The following is a 27,980-nucleotide window of genomic DNA, read 5'->3' on the forward strand; positions in this document are numbered from 1 at the left end:
ACAAAGCCCCACAAACCAGGGGCTTACACAACAGGCATTTAGTGTCTTGGTTGTGAAGGCCAGAATCTGAAATCAAGGTGTTAGCAAGGCCGGTTCCTTCTCAGAGCTGTGAGGGTAGGATCTGCTCTTTTCTCCTTGGCTTATAGATCTTCCCGTCCACAAGGGATTCTCTGGTGTGGCTCTGTGTCCAACTTTCCCTGCAGTAATGTTGAATTGGATCCCACCCTAAGGACCTCACTTGGATGTGATTACCTATCTCCAAAGAAGGTCACGTTCTGGTGCTGGCACTTAGGACTTCAACATACGAATTTGGGGGGAACACAATTCAACCCGTAACACCTGGTGAAGTCCTGTAGCTATGTATGACAACTGATGGGGAGAACAAAGGCAAAAGGAAATGCAGATAAAATGAAGTTTCCTATAACCTGCGGCCCACTGACAAATAGTGGAGGCTGGCAGAGTGTAGCATTTCTCCAGGAACTCTGTACTGTCTTTTTTTTTTTTTTTTTAATTTTTTTTTCAACATTTTTTAATTTATTTTTGGGACAGAGAGAGACAGAGCATGAACGGGGGTGTACTGTCTTAATACTAATGCTTTGCTAGAGGGAAAAACAACCTTAGCTTGACAATAGCTGGGCCTCCAGGATCCTGTGGGTTTTCTTTAGCATAGGAAAATCCTCTTGGAAACTTCCTTCCTCTTTACCTCCCCCAGCTCCAAAGTATATATAATAATCAGTTACTCCTCACAATCCCCAGGCAGCTTTCTGCTCATGGGTTCTCTGTCCCTGTGCTGTAATAAAAACATTTTTTTTTCACCAAAAATGTCTCCAGCATTCTTTCTTGATGTTTCTCTCCCGGACCGAACATCAAATCACATCAACAGTAGCAGCAGCACCGAGGGAAGACTCCCCACAAGGCATGTCCACAGCAGACAGTGTTGATGCATGAGGTATATGTTCTCAACTCCATTTTAAAGAGGTTTCCTCTTGACTTGAGGGACTAGCTTTTACTAGAGAAACAATCATTAGAATTGTTTTCGCCTTCCCCTCTTCTTTCTGTGTCTATCAACTAAGAATGAAATCTCACACAGGTGGACTCTAAATAAAATTTAGAGGAAATGAGAAACCTTTTGGGTTAAAACCCTTAGTAAACCTTTGTGTATCCAGGAAAAGTGTCCAGTTCTAACATGATTCGTATGAAACTTACATGTCTGGGGAGATTTTTCTCCTTTTGATGACAGACGGTGCTTGAATGGATTTGCCCACATTAGAGCAAGGATGAATGGAAAAACAATACCATTGAGACTTTTTTCTTCTCCAGGCAGCTGTAAATCACATCGAAATCGTCGTAGTAATTATAACTGGTGATAATCTGACTCAACAAAAATGCCATCAATGCTGTGACACTTCGGTGTCTGCTCCGTGGCTTAACACATGAATTCATGGGGAGCTTGTGCAGAGAATTAGTCATGAGCATGGATAGAAAAAGAAAAAGTGTAGGAAGGCATGCGATCTTTGCAGGACCTGTCTACTTGTGAGAAGGAGGGCGTGGGTGGAATTGTTCACAGTCCTTCTTCTCTCATTCTTTCTCTTCCACCTGACTGTCCTCCCAGGCTAATTTGGAACATCTACTGACAGCATGAAAAGAGGGAGCAAGTGGGAAGTTCACAGGGTAGAGAGAGGGGAAAATAGCTACAGACTACCGTGGGGCCAGTTAAAGATCTGAGTGGCAGAGGGGACCATGGGCTTCTTTTTGTCCATCGCAAATGATCGGCACTCAAAATGGCACAATTATTTCATTTGAAGTTGGACCCAGGCGGGACTCCTACCCCTTCCGTATTGACTTCAAGTAGTCACTCGGTTTCCCTAAACCCTGGGGTGAATGATGCCCACGCTGCAGAATTACGGTGAGGGCTGACATACCCCAACAGATGTGGGAGCAACCAACAAATGCCCAGCCTGAGCTCAAGGTTCATCCCCAGGCAGGTAAGGAAGTAAAGGATGTGATGAGTCAATTCCTTAAGTTATGGCAAGGCAGCCATGGTGTGCTCCCTTTGGTTGAGTAGACAAAGGGCTTGGTTCCTTCAGGGAGGATGGAATGGGAGTGAATTTCTAACAGCAGTTAGAACATGAGTCCACCAACAGAGGCTGGATCCGGGTCTTATACCTGCTCTTCACAAAGACATTTGTCCCGATTTGTAATTGTCAACAAGTGGATCATTAGAAAAACTCTCAAGTAACGGGTGGACAGTTAATTGCCATTTGATTGTTGTCAACAGAGGAAAACACTATGATACGACTCAATCACCAACTACACTGTGGTTTCTTTAAAGAAGGATCTTGTTTTGCTGGTTCCAGTTGCCTGGAAAGGAGGCTTGGGAGCGGAGGAGGTGATATGCTTCTGTGTGAATGCAGAAAGTGGTAGGCTGGAAATTAAAATTCTGCCATTGTTTTATCTTAGGGGCCAAGCTGAACGAAGGAGGTGGGAGCCACTTGGGTGGCTGCTGGGATAGAAAAAGCAATCTCTAAAATAACACTTTAAATCAAGAATGATGCACTCTCCCCAACACATTGTATCTCATCTTTGATTGTTTGCTTCCAAATTTATTCTGCATAATATAACCTTTGTTTCTCAATGTTTTCCCTAGAGGCAATTTATATTTGACTTTGCCAATGGTTGCATTGCTGGAGTACTTTATCCTGGTAGCCAGCACCCCCGAGGGGTTTTTAGTCTGTGTATATACATCCAGTTCAAAACCGTGTTGAGTTTCTACTGTGTTTCAAAGACTGTCTCATAATGGGCACTGTAGACACAACTGAGACACAGCTCATGCTCACTAGGGTATCAGGCGTCTTTCCAGGAAGAAGACAGGATTAGTCACAATGGTCGGGAGAGAGAATGTCTAGAAAGGTTTAAGTTAAAATTTGAAGGATGGGGGGGCATCTGGGTGGCTCAGTCGGGTGAGCATCTGACTCTTGATCTTGGCTCAGGTCATGATCTCGTGGTTTTTGAGTTCGAGCTGATGTCAGGCTCCATCCTTGGCAGTGTGCGTGCACTCTCTCTTCTGCTCTCTCTCAAAATAAATACATAAACATTTTAAAAGGTTTTTTTTTTTTTTTTATTTAAAGGATGGATAAATACGATGGGAAGTCATTCTAGACTGAAGAAACGGATTGAGCAAAACCCAGAAGTGAAAGTGATCATGGATGAAACAATTGAAGCCATGTTGTTAATAAATGGTCATGTCTTTGTATGCTACCTTTCCATCTCAGCAAATGGCAAGGCCGGCGGAAGATATTTGGAGATGGAGGGGGCCGATCACTGTGTTCTCCAATCAGACTGGACAGGAGTGGGAGCTGGCCAAGTAAGGTGCAGACAAGACCTTTACCTTTGTTCCATTTGGCCTAGTTACTTGAATCTTTTTAAACAATGCGATTTCGGTTTTAATCTTGCTTTTTAACTTTTTTTTAAAGTTTATTTATTTATTTTGAGAGAGAGAGAGAGAGAGAGAGAGAGAGGAGCAAGCGGGGGAGGGGCAGAGAAAGAGGGGGAGACAGAGAATCCCAAGCACACTCCATACAGTCAGAGCCCAATGTGGGGCTCGAACTCACACACTGAGAGATCATGACCTGAGCCGAAATCAAGAGCCAGATGCTTAACTGACTGAGCTGCCCAGGCACCCCTTAAGCCTGTTTTTTTTTTTTTTTTTTTTTTTAAGCTTAAGTCAACAATCCACAAAAGAAGAACAGAACTTTACTTTGTGTGGGTGGTTGCCCATAATGATCAAAGAACAGGGGTGCCTGGGTGGCTCAGTCAGTCGAGCATCTGACTATTGACTTTGGCTCAGCTCATGATCCCAGGGTCATAGGATTGAGCCCCGAGTTGGGGCTGATGCACTGATGGGCATGGAGCCTGCTTGGGATTCTCTCTCTCCCTCTCTCTCTCCCCTTCCCCTGCTCTCCTGCTGCTCTGTCTCTCAAAATAAATGAACATTTAAAAAAAAATGATCAAATAGCAAAATGCAGTGAACATGGTATATACAATTACGACGTAACATACAAATGTAAGACATTTTCATTATCATTACTCTATTGCACACACAGCTAATTCTGAAGGCTTTCGCAGGGGAGCTTTCTCAGTGGGCTTGCTGTGAAGCAGAGTATATACAGGGGATGTCCACTGTGCTTACTGAAGCTCTCAGGTCTCTGAGAGTCCTCTGGGAAGGAGATGGGGAAAAAGAGAAAATAAACACTATTATATTTGTTCTCCTCGTAAAACCAAAATCCCCACTGTTCTGCATCACGTAGGAAACATGCATCTTCCCAGTCTGTGGTTCCTCAACTCAAGTGTGATGTGCTATTATCACTAAGAACCATGGGTGATTTTCTGGTGATTCATTATCAGCAATATTGATTCACATATGAGCTGGGTTAGAAAAATATGGAATCATTTTCGACTTAAGTGAGAATAATAAGACATCCCCATCTTTCTCTTATTTGTTCTCTAGGACAATTTATTCCATTTTCACTTTCTTTTTATTGCTTCATTTTCAGAAAGAACAGGTCAACAGATCAATAACTGTCATTTTCTCATTTGCCTAAAAACCACAAAGTGAGAGTACAGATTTCAGCCTTCCAGGCATAAGAATGCATTGGACTGCCCAGCATTAGGCACCTATTAACATCACAGCCAGATATGATAATATCATGTTCCATTACAAGAAGTGATTAACGCTCCTTTTTATCCCTTTTCCTTTCGACAATTCTCTTTAGAATTACCCTGTATTTAAAAAATTTTAATCCAAGTGGAAATTACTCCAAATGCTACATATATGAGATTAACAGTGACAACAAATTCTTACTGTGCTCATGTGTCTCTGACAATCGGGACGGAACAAGGTCCTAGAGACTCCCCAGTCCCCTTGCTTCACAGAGCCTCTGATGTCAGCAGAGAAGGTTGCATTGAATATTTTTCAGCAGAACTGGAACTAGAGGTGGACAGGTAGCCCTGCCCAGGTGAGCTGGCGGGGAGCTGGGAGGGGGCAAGACAGATACCCTCGTGGACAAGAATTTTCAGTGGACTGTCAAGGAAGGAGGAGGGAGGCAGGTGTAGGGGAGGGGCAGGGAAGAGACGCTGTTGTCTTTAACGTTGGTCCACTTAGTGGCCGAGGAAAGAAGGTGACAGAAGGAGGCTGCCAAAGTCCAGGAGCAGCAGCCGAGCAAGAAGGAAGTGGCCGTAGAGAGCCCTGGAGGACAAGGGACAAGAGCAGACAGGAGGAGTCTGCAGTGAAGGTTAGACACCAGCACCCCTTCCTGAGACGCAAAGAGCTTGCTGAAGCAGACTAGAATAGAAAGAAAACCTGAGGGCACACAAGGGCAGTACTGAAAGTAAATCGTCAGCAGCCAGGCCCCAGTCTGTGGTCCAACAGTCGGGCACAGGATACGAGGAGGTCACTGGACGCTGCTAGGTTATGCCAAGGCCAAAATCGCAGGTGCTCAAGGCCACAGTTCACAGAAGGACATAAACACACGGGAGCCAAAATGGTCAAGGAGTTACAGGGGAGCAGGGTGGGGGTAGAAGCCGGAATGTGGAAACAGTTGCTAGAGGGTCCAACTAATTCTGCCAAACAGTGTTTTCCTTACTTGAGACTAATTTGTTTGGAGAGGACCACAATGACTGAGCATTTCTATGCCAGAACAACCCTGTGGAGGAAGTACTCTGTTAACCCATTTTTTTTAAGTTTTATTTATTTTGAGACAGAGAGTGCGGGAGCATGAGCAGGGGAGGGGCAGAGAGAGGGAGAGAGAGAACCCCAAGCAGGCTCCACACTGCCAGTGCAGAGCCTGATGTGGGGCTCAAACTCATGAACCCTGAGATCATGACCTGAGCTGAAATCAAGAATTGGTGGCCAAAGTGACTGAATCACCCATGTGCCCCTCCCACGAACCCATTTTTACCCATGAGGAAAGTTAGGCAGAGTGGAAGTAAGCTACTCACCACAGCTCACGGTGACAGGACGTGCTGGGATGAGACCCAAGCCTGGTCTGATGCCGGAGCCTCAAATGTCCATGACTCTGCTTCCTGGCTCCACCAAGGTGATTGAACCAGGTTTATTAAATTGAACAGAATTTGCAACAGGGAGATAGGAAGGGCTTCCAGAGGTGAAGCAAATGCCAGCATGGATGATCAGGGGCCACAAGTAAGGGGCCACATGCTGCCTCCCTACCCTCCTGTGGATAGAACTTACTTTAAAATATAGGTTTTATTGTTATTCAGCTATGGTAAGTCCAATGGTTCAGGAGATAACTGCCATTGAAATGATAGTTTGTTATAGGTCCCAAGACGAGGGAGCACGCCATGCCGGTGGGGGGGGGGTGGTCCCAGGGGGATTCCCAGGGTCAGTCACAAAGCAGAGGGAGAGGGGAACTGTGAGCCAGAGCCTTTATTGTGGTCTCTTTGGGAAGGAACATGACAGGCAGGATAAGCAGGCTCAGGATTGGCTAGTTTGAATCGTTTCAGGGCTCTCGGGCAGAGGGTCCATCCCTGGTTGTCAGATACCTGGCCCTGGGTGATGAGGGCAGGTGGATGTGGCCCGGAATGAGAGCCCCATAGAGGAAATGGCAGAGGTGTGGGCTCCAGGAGTTGGTTGGTTTGTATTCGAAAGGTGTGCTCGAGGGCTAGTTTACTCTCTGTAGGAATTGGCTGACTCTGGGAGGACTGGTCTCTCTAGTGTTAGCAAGGCCCCAGATGTGAAAGCATCGGAACCACAGAAAATACAAGGCACAATCAATACACATATCTCCACTAACATTACACAACTATCCTCGGAAAGGAAGTGGCTTGTTGTGTGGGAGTTTGGAAGCAAGCTGGCATTATTTCCATCCTCCTCCCCTCTCCCCCTTGGATGGGAACCTGGCTTCAGAGAACACTCCCTCTTTCTGTCAGTCCTGGGGGAAAGCTTTGCCACAGAAGCCTCGCCCCTGTGGTGAAGGGCAGCGGTGGCCAAGCACTGGATGGAGAGAGAGTATCCGATCCTGCAGCTAAGTATCAGCAAATTCACTTCCCTGCAGATCTCAGCTGCATTCACCAACCCCAACTCGCTCAGCAAATGTTTGCCCAATACTGGGCCACATCTCTTCATTGGTTCTAGTGAGGGATAGATGTATAATATTATTGCGTCCTCCCCAGGAACTTAGAAGGGTAACAACTGCAAATCAGTAGGGAAATAGCTTTTGGTCCTGAATAACACTCAGGAGAATGGCTGAGGCCCCCAATACCTTTTCCATCTGGCAAAAAAGAGTGACTCCAAGAATCTTGGCTGATGATTTCACTCCTGCTAAGGTCTGGTTGCTGTGCCCTCTTTTTAAGAATGTGTGACCTATTTTTCTGTTTCACACACAGCCTCACACTCCAGAAAGACCCTTTTTGTCCCTAGTCAGTTAATCTTGACATAATTGAGCTCTTCTGTCCATTAGGGTGAGCACACATTAGGGTGACTGTCTCGCCCAAGACAATCCAATGATGAGCCACCAAAACCTGGGTCTTTCCTCTTCCTTCAAGAATCTTAATCCAATGGCCAACTCCAGATCCTGAAGTCTTCTTCATAATTCTTCCCAGGCACCCTACACCATCTTCTAAAATTGCACTTAGCATTCCTTGACGTGCCAGAGCTGTCCCAAGATGGTAGACTGCTCATTTCAGAGGTGAAGAGGTGGAGAAAAGGGAAGAATAAGGTTACCTGGTTCCTTCACTACATTTTATCACAAAGCACTAAATTAGCCCAATCTTGGAGGTAGTTTTTTGCACAATTAAATACATATGTAAGTGTCCACTTTGATGAATTTTGACGAATCGGACCACCGTGTAAAACAAGGTACAAGATCTTCTCCACACCCTTCACAGTGACCTGCACACACACACACACACACACACACACACACACACACAGGCAACTACTATGGTGATTTGTGTCAACATAGCTTTGTTTTTCTTACTCTAAAACTTCATAAAGCCAAATACTGTGTATTTTTAATAGCAGTGAAATAAAGCTAGAGGAATGTAAGGGTGGAAGGACTAAGATAAAATATGGAGTACGTAAAATAGATACTGAGCCCTTTGGTGTACAGCTGAGGCACAGATTTATCGTACTTTGGCAACAGCATTGATCATAGCAATGCCCTTCCCATGGCCCTCACTCCAATCTGGTAACCAGGCCAATGGCTACTATAACTTCATCAACCACTGTGAGCTCTGTTTTGGAGGGTTAATATGGAAACTAAATTGACTGAGATGTTGGGTGAAAGAATAGTCACCAAAATTACTCTAATTCAACACAAATAGGTTGTTTATTTGGAAAAAAAGCCATCTGATCCATCTGGAATTTTAAAATATCAAGTGAAATTAGTACATAATGAAAAAGTCAGTATCTCTTAGTATAGGACTCATCACCATTATATAAGATAATGAACTTGATATTTAGCTATTCAACTTGTCATCTGAAATATTGTACTTTATATGTACAGTTTTGTGTGAGTTCTTTTCATCGTAAGAAGAAGCCTTGAGAGGTTTCCTTCACTGTTCTGGGTTTTGAGTGAGCTTCAATTTGCAATCCCCTTAGCACGTTCAATACATTTTCCAAAATTGTGTTTCTTAGTTTTGGCAGAAAGATGTGGAGGAGGGAATTGACAGAAACTGCATCAGAAATACTAATAACTCCCCAGTAAGTCTCAAATGTTCCACAGCCTCCTCATTACAAGGCCAGAAGCAAAACAATCTCTGAAAATATTCATGCACAGAAAGCACTGGAAAAATCCAAGACTCTGTCTCTTTCCGTGGTACCCCATGTATTGCTCTGTGTACAAAGCCTCCACATGAACTATTACAGAGGATACTGTGAATTACTCCTGGCTCTGCAGTCAGGTCAGGGCTGTGCCGACCATGGGATGGATGGCTGTGTCTTGGGAGCCCCCATTGTGCACGGCTGCCTTCCCCGGGCATGCAATCCACAGCTCCACGGGACTCTACCTTAGCTTCAGAACTGAATTCTGTAGCAGGGAGAGCAGAAAAAACCGTGAAAACCACGCATCTCACTCGTTTGCCTAGGGAATAAATAAAACAAGCCTGGAGGGGAGAATGACGTGATGAGCAGAAGACTTTGGTTACCAGGAAGGCCAGTTCCAGAACGATGAGGTCACCCAGTTTTGCCTGTAGGGTCTCCCGCTCTGTGTACCCCTGCGCTCCCTAGAATCATCCTGCCACAGCCCTCAGGACACCCCACCTCACACTACAGATATTTCTCTTTACTTTCCTCTCCTTCTGCTGAAAGACAGTGTCTGTAAGGGCCACATTCTTCACACCGCGTGTACAATAATCTGGCAACCAAGTGTAGAGGACTGAATTTTAACAGGTTACCTCTGGAGTAACAGAAACCTAGCCCATGGAAAGGACCTAACTATGGCCCGTTAGGAGAAAGGATTTTGAGGAAGGAGGCACCTTCAAAACTTAGAGAGAATGTCGTTGACCCAGCCATAGGCAGAACAACCCTAGGGATGAATGGACAGCATATTCTGTGGGTTCCCCAGTTCCAGATTACATGAAACACATGTGGTTTTTAGGCAACACCATATGGAGTTCTAAAACATAATTAACGTGTTTCGTTTTCAGTTTATAAAGTGGTAAAGTATCTTGCCCTAACGAGCTTCACCAACTCACTCGTGATGAGTGATCCCAGCCACAGGGCCCAGAGGGGCAGGAAAGCACATTCTAAGATGGTGTGGCAGGCAAAGATGTCCACACCCCAATCCCCAGAATCTAGGAGAATGTTATATTACAGGACAAGGGAGAAATAAGGTTGCTAATCCACTAAACTTAAAGTAGACATATGGATCCTAGATTACCCAGGAGGGGCCAATGTAATCAATGTAATGTAAAACTGAAAGAGGGAGGTGGGTGATGTGCCATTGAGAAGGACACAGTTTGCCGTCACTTCATTGGCTTTGACAATGGAGGGAGGGATCTTGGAGCACGAGATGCGGGTACTTCCTGGCATCTGAAAAAGGCAAAGAAATGGATATTCCCATACAGCCTCCAGAAAGGAATGTCGTTTTGCCAACACCTTGATTTCTGCCTAGTGGGACCTGTCGGACTTCTGGCCTCTGGAACTGTTAATACATTTGTATTGTTTTAAGCCTCTAAATTTGTAGTAATTTGTTACAGCAGCAATAGGAAACTAATGCAGGTGGGATGTTGGAGCAAATGGTTCCACAGAGGAACCATTGTGTCTGAAGCTCCTGTCCTGTGAAGGACATGCATCAGCTCCCCAAAACTGTCACCTGTAAGCTCAGAAATACTGTTCTATGTTTCTTCTCCACGCCCTGTCACCATCTTAGTTTAAGCCTGCATCATCTTTTCCTTAAAAATGTTGCCAAAGCTCTCGAATTGGCCTCCCTTCTGTCAATGCTCACTCACGACCAAGCTCCACGCTCGAGAAGGCAAGCTTTCTAGACATATGTCACCGCCCTAGATAAACATCTCCAGAGATGCCACTGCCCATAGGCAGAGACCTTGTGCCACACAGGGTCCTCCGCTGCAGGCTCACCTCTAAAGAGTAGAGCCAAGAATGAAAATAAAGGCTCACACGCAATGTCTGTAGATGTTATAAATCAACTTATCAAACTGGCAGACAAAACGTGTTTTATTCTCCTGTTTTAGAAATCCAGGCTTGAACTGGCAAGTCTCAGACTCATCTGAGTTTTAGGCCAGAACATGTCTGCATGGAGAGAGCTGGTACCTGGGCCCAAGTCTCTGGCCTGCCTCTGACTCCCTTCTCCCCTTACTTCTGCTTCCCTCTTATGCCACACAGACCACGCCAACACCAACTTCTAACTCCATCCAAAACCTTTGCCAGTAGCCAGCCCTTGGTTACCTATCTTGCCCACAAACACATGCTGGGGGGATGGTCTTACCTTGGGTGTGGATCCAGAAAAGAGCCCACCCAAGCCATGGAAGCAGACTGGGGGCCTTCAGGCAAGGAATACTGCAGTGCTAGGTATTCAGATCTTTGTCTAGAGGGTAAGGCAATGGGTTTCAGGTGGGCATGTGTCCTTGGTCCTGCATATTTTCTCCCCAAGGGGCAAAAGGTGGTCCAAAGAGGTCCAGAACAGGATGTTCTAAGGTTTCGGGGCCAGAGCAGTGGCTCTCTTTCAAGGGTACTGCTTTTCCACCTCTCTAGCCACCTCCACCCCACTTCCCACCTTGTGCCTTGAGTATCAGAGCGCTTGTCAGATTTTGTACTAATGTCGTGTTTTCTCAGTGCATTCGCTTGTGCAACAGCCAGCTATGTGCTATAAAGCAGTAAACCATTCATCTCCTTGGACTATATTTTCTATTTTCTGTATCCCCAAACTTTTGGGCATAACAAGTTGTCAGTTAATTCCTGGCCACTGAGAACTGACCTGATTTTGTGGCATGAAAATGGAGGGCACTAATTAAATTAAAGAATCGAAAAGGGTCATGTTTTTCCATTAACAACCGGTAGAATGTCAGGCAGCCATGCAGAATATAATCCACTCAAGCATCCAGCTGCTTTCTCATCAGGTATGAAAGCATGAGAAAGTGACCGTAATAAAGACGTGGTTCTGAAACAAGAATAACACTCAGGTCAGTGGAGTGGAATTAGACGGGAACAAAAGGTCTCTCCTGGAATCGTGGTCTCAGCATAGTGACTGGGGCGATGGCAAAGGTGCTGTCATTGCTTGAATGCAGTGTCAGCAAGATGACCTAGAGACTGAATCTTGGGCGGGGAGTTGGAGTCCAGCTGGCCATTCCCATCAGGGGGTCCTCTGTACAGTATTTTGCCTTGGTTTATGTTCAGGAAGGCGGCATTTCCTGAAGTCCAAGAAGGTTGAACCTCTAACCTGGCCTTTCCGCCAAGGTTAAAACAAAGAGAACGCAATAAGACAGTGGCAAAACTACTGCTTTGGGGGCGCCTGGGTGGCTCAGTCGGTTAAGCATCTGACTCTTGATTTCAGCTCAGGTCATGATCTCGCACTTCGTGGGATTGAGCACTGTGTTAGCCTCTGTGCTGATAGTACAGAGCCTGCTTTGGATTCTCTCTCTCTCCCTCTCTCTCTGCCACTCCCCTACTCATTCTCTCTCTATCTCTCACAATAAATAAATTAAAAAAAAAACATTAAAAAAAAACTACTGGTTTTTAAGACGTAGATTTAGGGGCACCTGGCTGGTTCTGTCAGTAGAGCGAGGGACTCTTGATCTCAGAGTTGTAAGTTTGAGCCCCACGTTGGGTGTAGAGATTACTTAAAATAAAATCTTAAAAAAAAAAAAAAAAAGATGTGGATTTCAACAAAGAACCTGCCCTGTTCACCTATAGAAGAGCCCAGCATATGGAATGATGCCCCTGACACAGGGTGAGAGCTGAGTGCTGAGCTTGTAGGAGAACTATCATCAAGTTCTGAGGAACATACAGGTGCAGAGTATATCTTATAAAAATATCACAGTAAAGACCTAAGTGCCCACCGATGGATGAATGGATTAAGAAGATGTGATTTGTATATACTGTATATTCTCTCTCTCTCTCTCTCTCTCTCTACACACACACACACACACACACACACACACACACACACACACACACTGGAACATTACTCAGCCATAAACAAGAATGGGTTCATGCCATTTGCAACAACATGGATGGATGAAGAGGATATTATGCTAAGAGAAATAAATCAGATAAAGACAAATGCCTTATAATTTCACTTCTGTGTGGAATCTAAAAGCCAAATGTAGAAACAAACAAAAAACAAAAACCACAAACAGACCTATAAATACAGAGAACAAACTGGTTGCCGGAGGGGAGCAGGGGACGGACAAAATGGGTAAAGAAGAGTGGGAGGCACGGGTTTCCAATTATGGAATGAATATGTCACAGGGATGGAAGCTACAACACAGGGAATGCCGTTAATGATGACTTTTTTTAAAGTTTATTTTTGAGAGAGAGAGACAGAACACAAACAGGGGAAGGACAGAGCAAGAGGGGTACACAGAATCTGAAGCAGGCTCCAGGCTCCAAGCTGTCATCATGTAGCCTGACGTGGGGCTCAATGAGACGCTCAACCGACTGAACCACCCAGGCAGCCCCAATTAGTGATACTGTAATACAGAGAACAAACGGGTGGTTGCTAGTGGGGAGGTGGGTGGAGGGATGGGCAAAATAGGTGACAGGGATTAAAAGGTATGAACTTGCAGTTGTAAAATAAAGTAAGTCACAGAGGTGAAAAATACAGCATAGAGATTATAGTCAGTAATACTGTAAAAACATATGGTGACAGACGGTGACTACATTTACCATGAATAGAATTGTCGAATCACTGTTTCGTACACCTGAAAGTATATGTCAACTATATTTTAATAATAACAATTTGAAATACGATAAAATATCATGGAAGACTAAGATGACTGAGAGCAGGTAGAAATATTTGCATGTATAAAGCGTGTCAGCTGGGCAAAATTGCAATAATGAAGTTGAGCAGTGGCTAGAGGGATAATCATGGGAGGGGAAAAGAAAGAACTACTATGTTTTATAGACAGAAGTCTCAGATTTAAACACCAACGTTACCCACTTGTAATTTGTACTACCTTGGATGAGTTTGAGAAATGTTTTGCATCTCTGGATTCCTCTCTTTTAAAAAAAATGCATCGTTATTAACTGATATCAATATCATAAAATTTGCATTCTACCTTTTGTAATCTGGTAACCATTAAAAAAATTTTTTTTAATGTTTATTTATTTTTGAGAGAGACAAAGACAGAATGCGAGTGGGTTAGGGGCAGAGAAAGGGGGAGACGTAGAATCCAAAGCAGGCTCCAGGCTCTGAGCTCTGAGCTGTCAGTGCAGAGCCCAAGGCGGGGCTTGAACTCAGAAGCCGCGAGATCATGACCTGAGCCGAAGTCGGACGCTTAACGGACTGAGCCACCCAGGCGCCCCAAATATTTAAATCCTAGGACTGCTTTGAGGATTACATGGAGTAACCCTTAGCTTTCAAGTCACCCAACAGTCCCTGGCACAGAGATAGAGCCATGATTACCTGGGTGTCCTTTGCTCTTCATAATGTAATTGTTTCCTTAGTTGACCACGAGGGGATCCTCTTTCACATAAAGTAAAACACGCAGATGTGCAGATTGGTGAGGTCTGTCAATTATATATGACTCTGTAACCACTGTGTAAAACAAAATAATACTTCTATCACCCCCAACAAGCTCCCTGTGTCCCTCTTGGTATGTTTCCCACTCTCAGAACTGAACTGTTAGCATCAGTTACTCTCATCTGCCTTTTGAGTTGTATCAATGAGATTATATGACATCTGCTTCCTCTCCTTTCCATTTGCCTTCTTTCACTCAATATGATGTTTTCGCAGTATATTGTTGCCTATTTAGGAGATTGGTAGATGTTTTGATCGTTGAGTGTGAATAAAGTACAATATGTTTAGCTATTTTCTTATGGCCAAACATTGGGTTATTTCCAGTTTGAGGCTCCCATTCTTGTACAAGCTGTTTTGTGGGTATGTGTTTTCACTTATTTGAGGCAAATACCTAAGCATGGAATTTCTGTGTCATAGGGTAGATGTATGCTTAACTTTATCAATGCCAAACAGTTCTCTGGGGTGGTGGTATTATTTTGCACCCACAGCAACAGTGTGTGAGAGTTCGTTTGCTCTACACCTTTGCAGACAGTTGATGTTACCAGTCTGTTTCTGTTTTTAGCCATCCTGGTGTATGCAAATAGGAGTTCACTACAGTTTCATTTGAATCTCCCTGACAACTAATAATTTTCAGCACCTTCCTTGTGCTTATTGGCCATTGATCTAGCTTCTTTTATGTACGGTCTTTTAGAGACTTGACCTACTATTTTAGGAACTGGGCCATTTGTTCTTTTAATTACTGATTTAGAGGGTTTTAAAAACTATATTTTGAATAAAAGTGCTTTGCCAGATATATGTATTACGAATAGTTTTGGAGTTGGTGGTTTGCCTTTTTATTGTCTTGATGATATCTTTTTAAGAGCAAAGAAATTAATTTTGTATAATCCAATTTCTAACTTTTTCTTTTACGATCAGGGCTTCTTGTTTTATAAGTCCTTGCCTAAACCACGTGTGCAAAGATATTTCTCTATGCTTCCTGACAGAAGCTTTGTTATTCAAGCTTTTACATGTATGGCTGTGATCCATCTTGAATGAATTTTTGATCGACTTAACAAGAACTTTAACTTGGGCTCTTTATTTTTTATAGTTCTTAAGGAAAATATATTAAATGCTTAGTATAACCCTTAGATTTCACACAGGATCGGAGTACAGAACTACACACTGGGAACTGTGAATCACTTTCTATATATTTCTATTTACATTCTGTTAGTTACTAGTCCAGGAACGTGGACAATATCAACAGGGGTGTCTAGCAGGCTGAGAATTGATCTTCCTGGCCCTGAGAATAAATTAGTCTGTCTCTTGACAACCCATTTTCTCTCATCAGGGAGGAATTGTCATCCCAAGGACTTTCTCTTCCAAATGTTATCACAAGGACTTTGACAAAGTCATTTATAAATGCAAAAAATAAACACCACACCCTCGATCCCTGATGGGTGGGAGGTCTCCATGTTCACAGGGGTTAGACTCCATGACCATCTCATCTTTGCATAGATGTAAAAGAAAATTCTAATGATTTCTTGCTCCTCAATTCCATTTTACCATGATTTCTTTTTTGTGCTGAACCAAGGAATTACTTGCAATGAAATGTCTTCATCATTGTAGCAGAGATGTTTTCAGAGCAAAAGTTCTAAATTTTGATGGAGTCAAATGCATCAGATTTTCCTTTTTGGATCATATTTTGGGTGTCAATCCTTTGCCTGAACTCTTTGCCTGCCCTACGTCTCACAGATACTCTCCTCTTTTTCCCCTAAAAGTTATATAGTTTTGCATTTTACGTTTAAGTCCTTAACTCATCTTTGTAAAAAGATGTGAGACTTTAGGTTTTTATTTGTTTGCCTTTTGCCTGTAGATATCCAGTTACCGTGCAATCATTTGTTGGAAAGGTGATCTTTCCTTTATTCAGTTGCTTTTGAGTTGAGTCTATCCACTGAATTTTTATTTCGGTTGTCATACTTTTCACTTCTCAAGTTTCCACTCAGCTCTTCTTATCTTCTGTTTCTTTGCTGAGACTTGCTTTGTTTTCATTTGTTTTTAAGCATGTCTGTAATGGCTTGTGAAACATTTGGATGCTTTAAAATCTTTGTCAGATAATTCTAACAACTCTGGCATCTAGGTGTCTATTGATTATCTCCTTAATTCAGTTTAAGATCTTCCTGGTTTCTGCTATGACAGGTGATTTTTCAGCTGAAACCTGGACATTTTGGATATTATGCTCTATGACTGCATCTTATTTATACCTTCTGACTCAGCTGGTTTTCTCACACACCTCTCTGGCAAGGGAAGGGGGTGGAGTGCAGCCTCGTTACTTTGAGATTGCAGTGAAAGTCCAGATTCCCAATCTTCTATTCTACCGCTACCTGAGAGGGTGGAGAAGGGGTGCTCCTTCTCCCTGTTGGGTCCAGGTTGGAGCCCAGGTTTCTTATATGGTCTTTACTAATGCTGCTGGGGTAGCCACTTCCTTCCCACTCGGTGGGGATGAAAATGTCCTCCTTTTCTGGCACTAGTCCTATGGAAACTTGCAGTGATTTGTCATATGCTCTTGGGAGGGTGGAGGTCTAGACACCTCACTCAGCTTTTGGTGGCATATGTGGGATGAAGCCACAGATTTATGTGCACATGTGTGTGCTTGGGGGTGGGGGCCAGTTGCAATGGAGCCGTTATTTCTGAGAGTTTCGTCTTGGGACAGACTAGGCAGCATTTTAAAGGGCTTTTTTCTTTTCTTTTCTTTAAAAACAAAACAAAACAAAACAAAACCCTGTGCCTGTTGATGTTTGTATGTTGTTGGCTTCTTCAGCACTGACTTAGATTTGAAACAAAAACAAAACCCAGGGAACTCATCACCATGTTGCTCTTCAGCTGTTAGCCTGTCTTCCTCACTCACCTTTCAAAGTCAACTTCTGCTTATTTATATATAATATCCAAGGATTTTCATTGTAATTATTGGAAGGCATCTGGAAAAGTATGTCTACTCCATCTTCTTGGAAGCAGAACCTTGTTTTTGTTTTTAACGATCTTTCTCTTTCTAGTACTTTTTTTTTTTGTTCCCGTCAAAATGTACTGATATAATGGCATGCCGAAATGTTCAATCCACCGAAAAGATTTTAACATACCTGGAGCCTACTTTTACTTTCATTGGTTGGAGCAGATGGGGGATGGGTGTTCACAAAATTGCATTGGGATCTCTAGAGTTGTTAAAATCAATTTGAAGTTGGAAGGAGGAGAAAGGAGAAGGAAATGAATCACGCCCCCTCCCCAATAAATACTGGCATCCCATGTGGTACCGCAGCAGTTCTAAGCACCCCAAATAGAAGTAGGGTGGGAGGTCTCTACCAGGCAGCCATCAAAAATAGCCATGTAGAAACTTCTCTGCATTATCATTCTTGTCTCCGGTGTGTCTTTTACTAAGTGGATTATACATAAACAAGACATTATTATTATTTTCTCCTTCTCTTAGGCATATCGCTCTGGAGATCTAGGCACCTGTAGTTGGAGTCACAGCCTTTCTGTCTCCTGTCTTGTAACTCTAGCCTGGAAGAACCAGCCCTACACTAACCATGGATGCCTGCCAGGCATTCTTTAAAAAAAAAAAAAAAAAAAGCTTTTGTTGGCTTTCCCTCTTTTTTTTAAAGAAACATTTTTTTAATGTTTATTTATTTTTGAGAGAGACACAGACCATGAGCGGGAGAGAGGGAGACACAGAATCCAAAGCAGGCTCCAGGCTCTGAGCTGTCAGCACAGAGCCAGATGCAGGGCTCTAACCCATAGACTGAGAGATCAAGTCTAGCCATACTTGGCCACTTAACCAACTAAGCCACCCAGGTGCCCCTCTTGGTTTTCCCTCTTTAAAAAGACTCCATCCTTTACTTTTTCTTCTCTAATTCCTTTTGCATGGATTGTTCATCCTGCGGTTAGCATGTTGTTAACCCCTCCTTTTCGTTCTCATTGTGGAGTAGTGTGGTAACAGCAAAGGGTGCAGACTCAGGTTCCAGGCCATCAAGGTTAACATTCCACCTGTGCCATTCTCAGGCTGGATCACTTTAGCCTGTTTACTCAACTTCTGTGTTTTGTCATCCGTGAAATGGGGATGAGAGTAGTAATCTCCTCAAGTGGTCATTGTGAAAATTAACTGAATTCACACCCACCAGCCAAAGACCACCGGGAACACATCTGTGGTCAGAACTGGTTTATTATTTGCATCAGCGGTAATAATGGAGGCAATAAAGGAATAATAAAGAATAATAGCTGAAGAGAGATACACCCTGGGGGGGGGGGGGTGGAACTCTGAGGCACCATGGCGGCATCTCAGGAACAGGGTGGTACCATCTCAGGAGGGAGAGGATTTCAGTTTGTATAGAGTGGTTTTGGAGAGGGTTTCAGAGAGCAGGCAGTTGCTTTCGACTGGATGCTGTCAGAAAGCTGAGACAATTTCATGACTGGGTAGCTTGCATTTTTTTTTCTTTATCTAGGGGGTGGAGGACCAAGGCTAAAGCCGTAACTGAGAAAGCAGCAGCAGTCACCCCCGTCGGCCCGGAGAGAGCAAAGCTCAGTCATTTTAGTGATTTGCATCGTGTTCTTGTTTTTGTCTTTCCTCAAGCATGATTATGGAGGAGTCTTGGACACAGCGACCTCATCTGACGTTAGTGGTCTGTGAAATTGTTTATGATTAGCAGGAGAACACTCTGGTCCAGCCTCGAGCGTCAGACCAGCTACCAGCTACTAGCTATCTGCCCCCCAGAGCTGCTATCCGCCCCCCAATTTTTTTAAAGTTTATTTATTTATTTTGAGAGAGAAAAGAGAGAGAGAGAGAGAGAGAGAGAAAGAGCGCATGCACACATGCACACGCACAAGTTAGGAAGGGACAGAGAGAGAGACGGGGAGAGAAAGAGAAAATCCCAAACAGGCTCCACACCACCGACACAGGGCTTGAACTCATGAACGGGGAGATCATGACCTGAGCTGAAACCAGGAGTTGGATGCTTAACCAACTGAGCCACTATTGTTTTCCTTCTTAAAATGTAAGTTTTCAGGAGAAAAATGTGACACAGTATGGCTAGTCCTCTATCTCTCCATATCGTTCGGGATGTATATGCTTTGTCTCCCCAGACACAACTTACGTGCCTGGTAGACAGTGACACATCTCACACGCTCCAGCTCTGCCACTGCACTTGGCCTCATGAGCAGCACTTCATAGAAGCTCTTCTTGTCCCTTCCGCAGGGTGCTGCATGATTCTCTGCTGCGGTCTATCCTCCACCTTCTGTATTACCATTTGAATGGACAATCCTTTCTGAAGTATCAAATGACACAGAATATAAGGTAGGCCTTGTGCAAAGATTACCAGACACCCCTCATCTTTGCACATCATGGCAAAAATGGGTGAGATATTTTCTACCTTAATAGAAATGTATCAATCTCTGTATTGCCCCTACTATTTACACAGTATGTGGCACATTGCTGTGTATGGGATAGAATAAAACATGTAAATAAAGATGTTAACCTAAGTCTGTAAAAGCACAGGGTTTCCAAACAGCCTGGAAATCTCTGGCTAAGCTGCTCTGTTCTCCCACATTTTGTCTTTATGAAGGCATCGGCTGGCGGTGCTAGCATTCCCCTGCCGCCATTTTCCTTTGAAGGCCATTACTCTCTACCCCTAGAAGAAGTTCCTTCCTCAGAAGCTTATCTCATGCAGCTAATTCAATTTAAGATTCAAGTTGAATCCTAAAGGAATATTTCAGTCACAGCTACACATTAGACTCCGTCTGGCATAAATTGTTACTAGGGAACAAACACATCTGGTTAGACTCTTGGGTTACTTTAAATGCGTTTTCCATTGAACTTCCAATGTCCGTTTGTAAAAATGTGTGTGTTAACGCTCACAGGGGAAAAAACAGAGTGTAAAATTGTACTTGCCCCTAATCATAACTTGCAGAAATGATATAACTACACAGATAAATTCCATGAAAGAACATGGAGAAATGGAAAATATTCACTGTGGCGATATCTATGCACAAAATAAGAGAAACACATGCATAAGTATAAACCTGTGGGACAGTCAGGTATCTAAATATTCTGTTACAGTGAAATTTTCCCTGATGCCCACTCCTCTCGAATCCAGTCTCCTATGTTCCCATAACTCCTTATGCACACCATGTAAAAACAGCAGACATCTTGTGTATAATGTCTTATTTGTCTCATGCCAACCTGTGTACTCTTTGTACTCAGGCACCATCTCTTATTTATATTGAGGTCTGTAAGGTGCCCACATAGAACATAGCAGTTACTCAAGAATATTTCTGTGGGGGGGGGGGGGGTTGGTTATTTATTTATTTTTGAGAGAGAAAGAAAGCATGTGCACAAGTGGGGGAGGGGCAGAGAAACAGGGAGAGAGAGAATCCCAAGCAGGCTCCACAATGTCAACACAGAGCCCAACTCGGGACTTGATCTCACGATCCTGAGATGGAGACCTGATCTGAGATCAGGAGTCAGAGGCTAAACTGACTGAGCCACTCAAGTCAAGAACAAGAACACTTGCTATTCAGTGATTTGACTAGTTACATTCCACCTGGTGGCTTTAGCCTTCAATTTCAGGAGCTTCTTTTAAGACCCCCATAATACGGGGTGCCTGGGTGGCTCAGTTAGTTAAGCATCTGACTCTTGATCTCAGCTCAGGTCTCGATCTCAGAGTTGTGAGTTCAAGCTCCATGTGGGGCATGGAGCCCACTCAAATAAAAAAGAGTTACATAACTTCACTTACCAGATATACTCTAAAACATAGTCACACAGTGACAGCTTTGTGACAGTAGATCTGAGACAGGAAAAGCACCCATGACACTACCAACTGTCCTTATAATCCTCAAATATTTTTGCCCACATACCTCCTAAAAGAATTTCAAAAAACAATAGTTTTTTAAGTTGACATAGAAACTTTTTCATCTTAGGGCACCTGGGTGGCTCAGTTGGTTGAGCATTTGACTTTAGCTCAAGTCATGATCTCATGGTTTGTGGGTTTGAGCCCCATGTTGGGCTCTGTGCTGACAGCTGGGTGCCTGGAGCCTGCTTCAGGCAGGCTCTCTCTCTGCCCCTCCCCTGCTTGTGCTTTCTCTCTCTCTCTCTCAAAAATTAATAAACATTAAAATTTTTTTCATCTTAAATTTGAGTTGTTGTAAAGTATGCTAGCTTAGAGTTTTAAATATGTTTTGAAAATATATAAATAACAACTTTATTATGATATATTTGTATAGTGTTATTTTGGATTTATAGAAATTAAAATTGATAAAACAATTATTTTCATTATACTCAATGGAATATAGATATCATTTATCCATTGAATTCTAAATACCAGAGCAATTTGATATCCTCCAACATACATAAATATGTATATACATGTTTTTTTAAAAAGGTGGTGGCCCCAGGGTTCACTGTTAAAAATATTTTCTTCCTGGGGGCGCCAACTCTCGATTTCAGCTTGGGTCATGATCTCACGGTTTATGAGTTCGTGGGTTCTGTGTTGACAGGGTAGAGGCTGCTTGGGAGTCTTTCTCTCCCTCTCTCTATGCCCCTCCCCCTGTCATGTGTGCATGCTCTGTCTCTCAAAATAAATAAATAAACATTAAAAACATTTTTCTTCTAGATTCAATTATACTTATAAATATCAATAGGATGATATCAATGAAAATAAAACAATTATTTATGTACTTTGATAACTGCTGTGGAAAATATAAACTTTTATTAGAAAGGTCTTTTTAATGAGTTGGGTAGGGCTTTTTTTGGATTAGTTCATGTTTCTGTGGGTGAATATTATATACTGCTAGCATGAAACAGTGTTCACCATCAGTTTCATTCCTATCTTTCATGTTTTATACGCAAACACTACGAAGCCCACGTATCAGTAAATGGGAATAGAAGGAATTTGTTAAACAGTGTCACTGTTTAAAAAATGTTCTTCTTTTGAGTTTGAATGCCAAAAGTAGCAAAGTGATCAATCTATTTATTCCCTTGCAATTGAAAGAGGTCAGTTTTATTTTTTTAATTAAAAAAATTTTAAATCTTTATTTATTTTTGAGAGAGAGCGAGAGACAGAGTGCAAGCAGGAGAAGGGCAGAGAGAGAGGGAGACACAGCATCCGAAGCAGGCTCCAGGCTCTGAGCAGGCACAGAGCCAGATGCTGGGCTCGAACCCACTAACCGTGAGATCGTGACCTGAGACAAAGTCAGATGCCCCACCAACTGAGCCACCCAGGTGGCTCCCCAGGAAAAGATCAGTTTTAAAAGTCAGGGGTGGTTAGAGACAACTGGGACTGGTCTGATGCCTTGACCCCAGATGCTTGTTTCGGCAGCTCACTCTTAGAACAGACTGTATACATGAAGGTTGAAAAACTGGAAAATGATCTCTGTGGCTTCCTTGGAAAGTCTTCATGTGCTCCTGCAATTATGCCTACCCGTGGTTGGAAAGTTTTGACCTCAGTATCCATTCTTCTCTTCATGGTCACTTGCAGAATCTTAATTATCTTCAGGGTGGCATTGTACACAGAGAAAATATTCACCTTGCCAGACCCGGTTCTTGCCAATGAAATCTAAGCTGAGTTGCTGGGGCTGGGGGCTGTCCTTGGAGCATTTGTTTTTCTGAGAAGATGGGACCAAGTCAGTGGGCACAACCGCTGCCCTTTCACTCTCCCTGCTTCTTTTCTTGGAATGGCAGCACAACCTCCGGAGGTGTGGCAGCCATCTTGCAAACAGCAGCCACATGTTCAGAATGGAAGGACCAGTTCATTGAAGGAGACTGGGTCTATGTGGACAAAACTTGTGGGGGCTGCACCTGTCCTATCTGCCTACATCTGGATTGTCACGGCATGAAAAAAATAAACGCCAATTGTTTAAGCCTTTGTTGTCAGGTTTTCTTTCTTTCTTTCTTCTTCTTTCTTTCTTTTTCTTTCTTTATTTTATTTTATTTTATTTTATTTTATTTTATTTTATTTTATTTTATTTTATTTTATTTTATTTCTTGGCTCCAAGTGCTAATGGCAACAAAAGATTATTTTTTTATTCACACCTTGGGGAATACATGAGTTATTTTTCTGGCCTCAAAGATCTTGCCAAATGCCATAGGGAATGCTAATGAACTGTTATACAATCACATTTACACTTTGTTACAGGCATCAGTTTTTCTGACCTAAATAAGATACGTTTACAAAATAAATGTTTTGAACACCAGCCAAAATATTAAAAGGTTTTTTACACAATCACATCTTTTAATTTTTGCTCTTAGAAATAGTAGGCAGTCAGTAAATATTTCTCCAGTAGAGGACCATGAAGAGTAAAAAGGCCAATTCTAGCATTATTTTTTAACTTAATAAAAGGTATTGTAATAAATATTTGAGAGTGACTTATGAAGAACTATAAATTCAATTCTAGCTGTTTATGAAGTGGTTATAAATCACAATATCTGGGACATTGGAAATAAGATACAATGTCATATGGTATTTGAGTAACTAGGGAAACATCACCTGAAATGAGAATGGTGATTTGTGACTTGGGGATTTAATATATTTATGAAAATTTATCGGTGAATTTCATCTAGTGCTATCCTAGATGACAAATTGCCTGAAAATTTCAAATGAATCATAATAATTACTCACTGAGGAAATGACTAAATGTGTTGGTAGAATTCTCAAAAATGGCACAAAAATAACACTCTCAGATATAAAACAATAATAGTAATATTTCCGAGCACTTTAGATGTATTATATGCATCTATCCTTTCTGCAACTCTAGGCATGAACATGGATAACACTATTTTTCCATTGTACAAAGAAACTAAGATACTGATAAATTTTAAAATGTGCCTAAGTTCACACAAGTAATAAGTGACACGGTGGGAGTAAAACCAAAGGAGTCAGTTGCACTGATGGTGTGGCTGAGTCACCTTCTATTCCCAGTGATGAACGTTATCAACAACGGATGCAATGTAGAACAACTCCCCAATGCTCTGGGGAGGAAACAAGAGCAGGCAGGGCCTGGAGGGAAGCCAACACCCAGAAGGAAGAAATCGCAGGGAGTTAGTCTCCCACATTTTATGGCTTTTAGGCTGATAGACATCTTACCTACCGGAAGTGAGAAGAAAATCCTGGAAAGCAAGGGGCACAGAGTGGGAGTGTCAAATGTATGCAATGTGTGTAAGTCTCTGTTTGACCTCAGGATCTATATGCAAAGGGCAGACCTCAAGTCCCTCAATGAGGGGACAAAAGAACTGAACTTGAGAGAGGGCCGCCGCTTAACTTAGGGCTGCAAGTCCAGCCAAATTAATTCCCTATTCAAATAACAACAACGGTCACTGGGGGAATATAACGGAACACAGCACCTGCAGGATATAACATTCATAACGTCAAGAATACAATTCAAAAGCACTCCATTTGTGAAGAATCAGGAGAATGTGTCCCGCATTAAAAAGAAAAGACCTAACTCAAATTTGGGATATACTCCTGCCTGATTATGTGACCCTGCCAAGTTATCCACCCGCTTATAAGACAAGACCCAGAAATTAGTACACAACAAGAAAAGTTTCCCTCCGTGGCTGATAGCTCTATGGTCTTCCAGTTTCCATTCTTATTTTGCCCAAGCTCTAGGTTCTGGTGTCCAGGTCAGCTGTTTCATGTGGAACATTGACTCTGCCCTTATAGGATATATTTGAATATAATCCAGTATCAAGGACTTCCCAAACACTTTCTCTATTTGCCCGATAGTATCTCTTCTCCTTATTCCACTATTCACTTCCTTGGGTTCCTTTTAAATGTTCATCAGTAGGTCTTCCCCCAAAGAGACTGCTACTGATACATAGGTAACAAAGTGACCCATTTTATGGAGGTCAGTATCACTTCCCCAGCCAGCCCCAAGCTTGAGCAATGGTCTCATGGAGAAAAAGGCAATGGTAGTAGACACTGAGGACCTGCCTGGCCTCAGAAACAGGAATTTACCATTAACGAGTGGTCAATAGCTATCACTATTTCTGGAATGTCTGCTTTGCCAGCAATAACCTTAATCTGACTTCCTGACATAGCTTCAGGGACCAGGCAGTTTTCTGGTGGAAAGGAAGATAATTAGTCTGGAAACCTTCTATCATTAAGGGGGCAAAGACGAATGTTGAATCTGCTATCTTGCCTTCAAAAACAGAGGAAAACAAGGGAATGAGGGAATTTTTAGAGCTGATGAAAGTGTTCTATATTTGGATCATGGTGGTGATCACATGACATGATATACAGTTGATCCCTTAACATAGGTTTGAACTGCATGGGTCCACTTATACATGGATTTTTCCCAACAAATAACATATAATGCTATAAGTGCATTTTATCTTCCTTATGATTTTCTTTTCCTTTTTTCTAAAATTTTTAAAATGTTTATTTATTTTTAAGAGAGAGAGAGAGTGAGCGAGCGCAAGTGGGGCGGGGGCAGAGAGAGAGGGAGACACAGAATCGGAAGTAGGCTCTGGCTCTGAGCTCTCAGCATAGAGCCCAACGTGGGGCTTGAACCCACAAACCACGAGATCATGACCTGAGCTGAAGTTGGACACCTAACAGACTGAGCCACTCAGGTGTCCCTTTTTTTTCCTTTCTTTTTTTTTTAAGGGAGTTTTCATATGTCATTAAGGTTATTTATTTATTTATTTAGAGAGAGAGAGCATGCAAGCAGGGGAGAGGGGTAGAGAGAGAGGAAGAGAATCTTAAACGCCCAGTGTGGAGCCTGAAATGGTGCTTGATTTCACAACCATGATATCATGACCTGAGATGAAATCAAGAGTCCGATGCTTAAATGACTGAGCCACCCAGATGCGCCCCACACCCCCATGATGATTTTCTTAATAGCATTGTCTTTCCCCTGGCTTACTTTGTTGTAAGAATCTAGTATAGAATACATAGAACATACAAAATATGTGTGAATGACTCTTTGTTATTAGTAAGGCTCTGGTCAAGAGTGGGCTATTAGTACTTTGGGTTTTGAGGAACCAAAAGTTACACATGGATTTTTTGACTGTGCAGGGGTTCAGTGCCCCTAATCCCTGTGTTGTTCAACGGCCAGTGCAAATTGAGAAACAATGCCACAGTATGTTGTGTTACCTTTTACAAGATATGCTCTATGCTCTAGTCAGCCAGAAATACATGCTGCCATCTTACTAACTAACTGCTAGAAAATACAGATCTCAAGAACAAAAGACAGAGATGGAAATGGAGTCTATCACCATTTTGCCCGAGGACTCACTCTCAAAGTTTTTGTTCTAAATTCCCATGTGACTGACTTATCCCGATCTGGAGATATTAGTACTAAAGAAGGAATACTCATGCCATGGGTCACAATAAAGGTTTTGCTGAGCCGAAAGCTTAGACTTATATCTCATCATTAATAGTGACTAATATGACTAAGGAAATTAAAGAAAAATAATAGTACCTAGGGAGGTTGGATGATGGCTTTTGGCCACCAGTCATTATAGTCGGTGTTGGTGATGCTGTTATGTCAGGGAAAGATAGTTGAAAAAACTGGAAGAAATCCTTGTATTTCCATGTCAGGTAATGGAAAACCACTTTACACTCACAGGCTGGATCATCAAAGCCCCAGGTCTGTCAGAAATCAAGGTGTGTGTTAATTCAATGAGCAAAGAAAGCTGATGGGTGAGGTGTTGACTAAAGTCAAGATAGACTACGGCTAGAACTGTTTACAGAAAGCCCTGCCATGGACATTAGTGGAAAACCCCAGGCTTGTCCTCTGGAACAGATAACGGGAGACAGTCCTGGTGTTGTGCCCCTATATCACATAATATACATCATTTAATGTCAAACTAAAAATCACTTCTGGTTGCTGATACATAACCTTGAATATAAAGGAAGTTTATCATGTGATGCGGCCAACTCTCCTAGATTCAAAGTCTAGATTGCCAAATTTCAAGTATTCCTCCATGAGAAAATTAATGAGGTAAAGGAGAGCCTCGATTTTTTATTTGATTGCTTATTTCACATGTATCCTAGCTTTGCGTTGGTAGTAAGCCCAGGGAAAAGCAACTGTGAACGCTGTCTTGGTTACTGTTTTTGTCAGCCTTGACTCTGGGTGAGGGGTAATGGCAACCTGGGCTGAATGAGAGAGGAGGGAAATCATCAACGTCTTCTATGACCTCTTGGCCAACTCAAGAAATGAATACTTGTGGCTCCCACCGCTGTTCCTTTGCTTGCTAGTGAAGTCTCTGAGGAATGAATGATTGGTACCTCCTTTTCATGGAATAGATGATGATTTTTTTCTTTCCCATTTTCGTCTTTCTTCCCGTTCGTTACCATCATGTGGTAGTGGTTAAATGTACCCACGGTTTCTGGGGTTATAGTGATCTGACACAGAATCGCAATGGAACTAGCAGAGGAGTTTATACCAAACTGATGTGCTGACCCCGGGAACACAGGATCTCAATGACATTATTGAATCTTGAGGCAATAGCTGAATGTGACTCTGAGTTGTCTCTGGTTGGGGAACTAATATGAAAACTTGTGATCGTATGTGTGATAGATTATGTTAGGCAGAGACGTCTTTCAATATGTGTGAGTAAACACGTATGGGGGTGGGCAGCCAACACGTATAATTCAAGAGAAAAATCCTGGGATGACTCCCTGGCTTATAGCAATTCTCCCTGCTGGAATTTGCCCCTGACACCCATGGGCAGACCTGTAGCAGCATTGTCTTCTTAGGTTAACTTTGGGTCTCTGGCCCTAACTGAACAGAGTCAGTCAGGTT

This window comes from Panthera tigris, chromosome D2, assembly GCF_018350195.1.
Source record: "Panthera tigris isolate Pti1 chromosome D2, P.tigris_Pti1_mat1.1, whole genome shotgun sequence".
Classification (NCBI taxonomy): domain Eukaryota; kingdom Metazoa; phylum Chordata; class Mammalia; order Carnivora; family Felidae; genus Panthera; species Panthera tigris.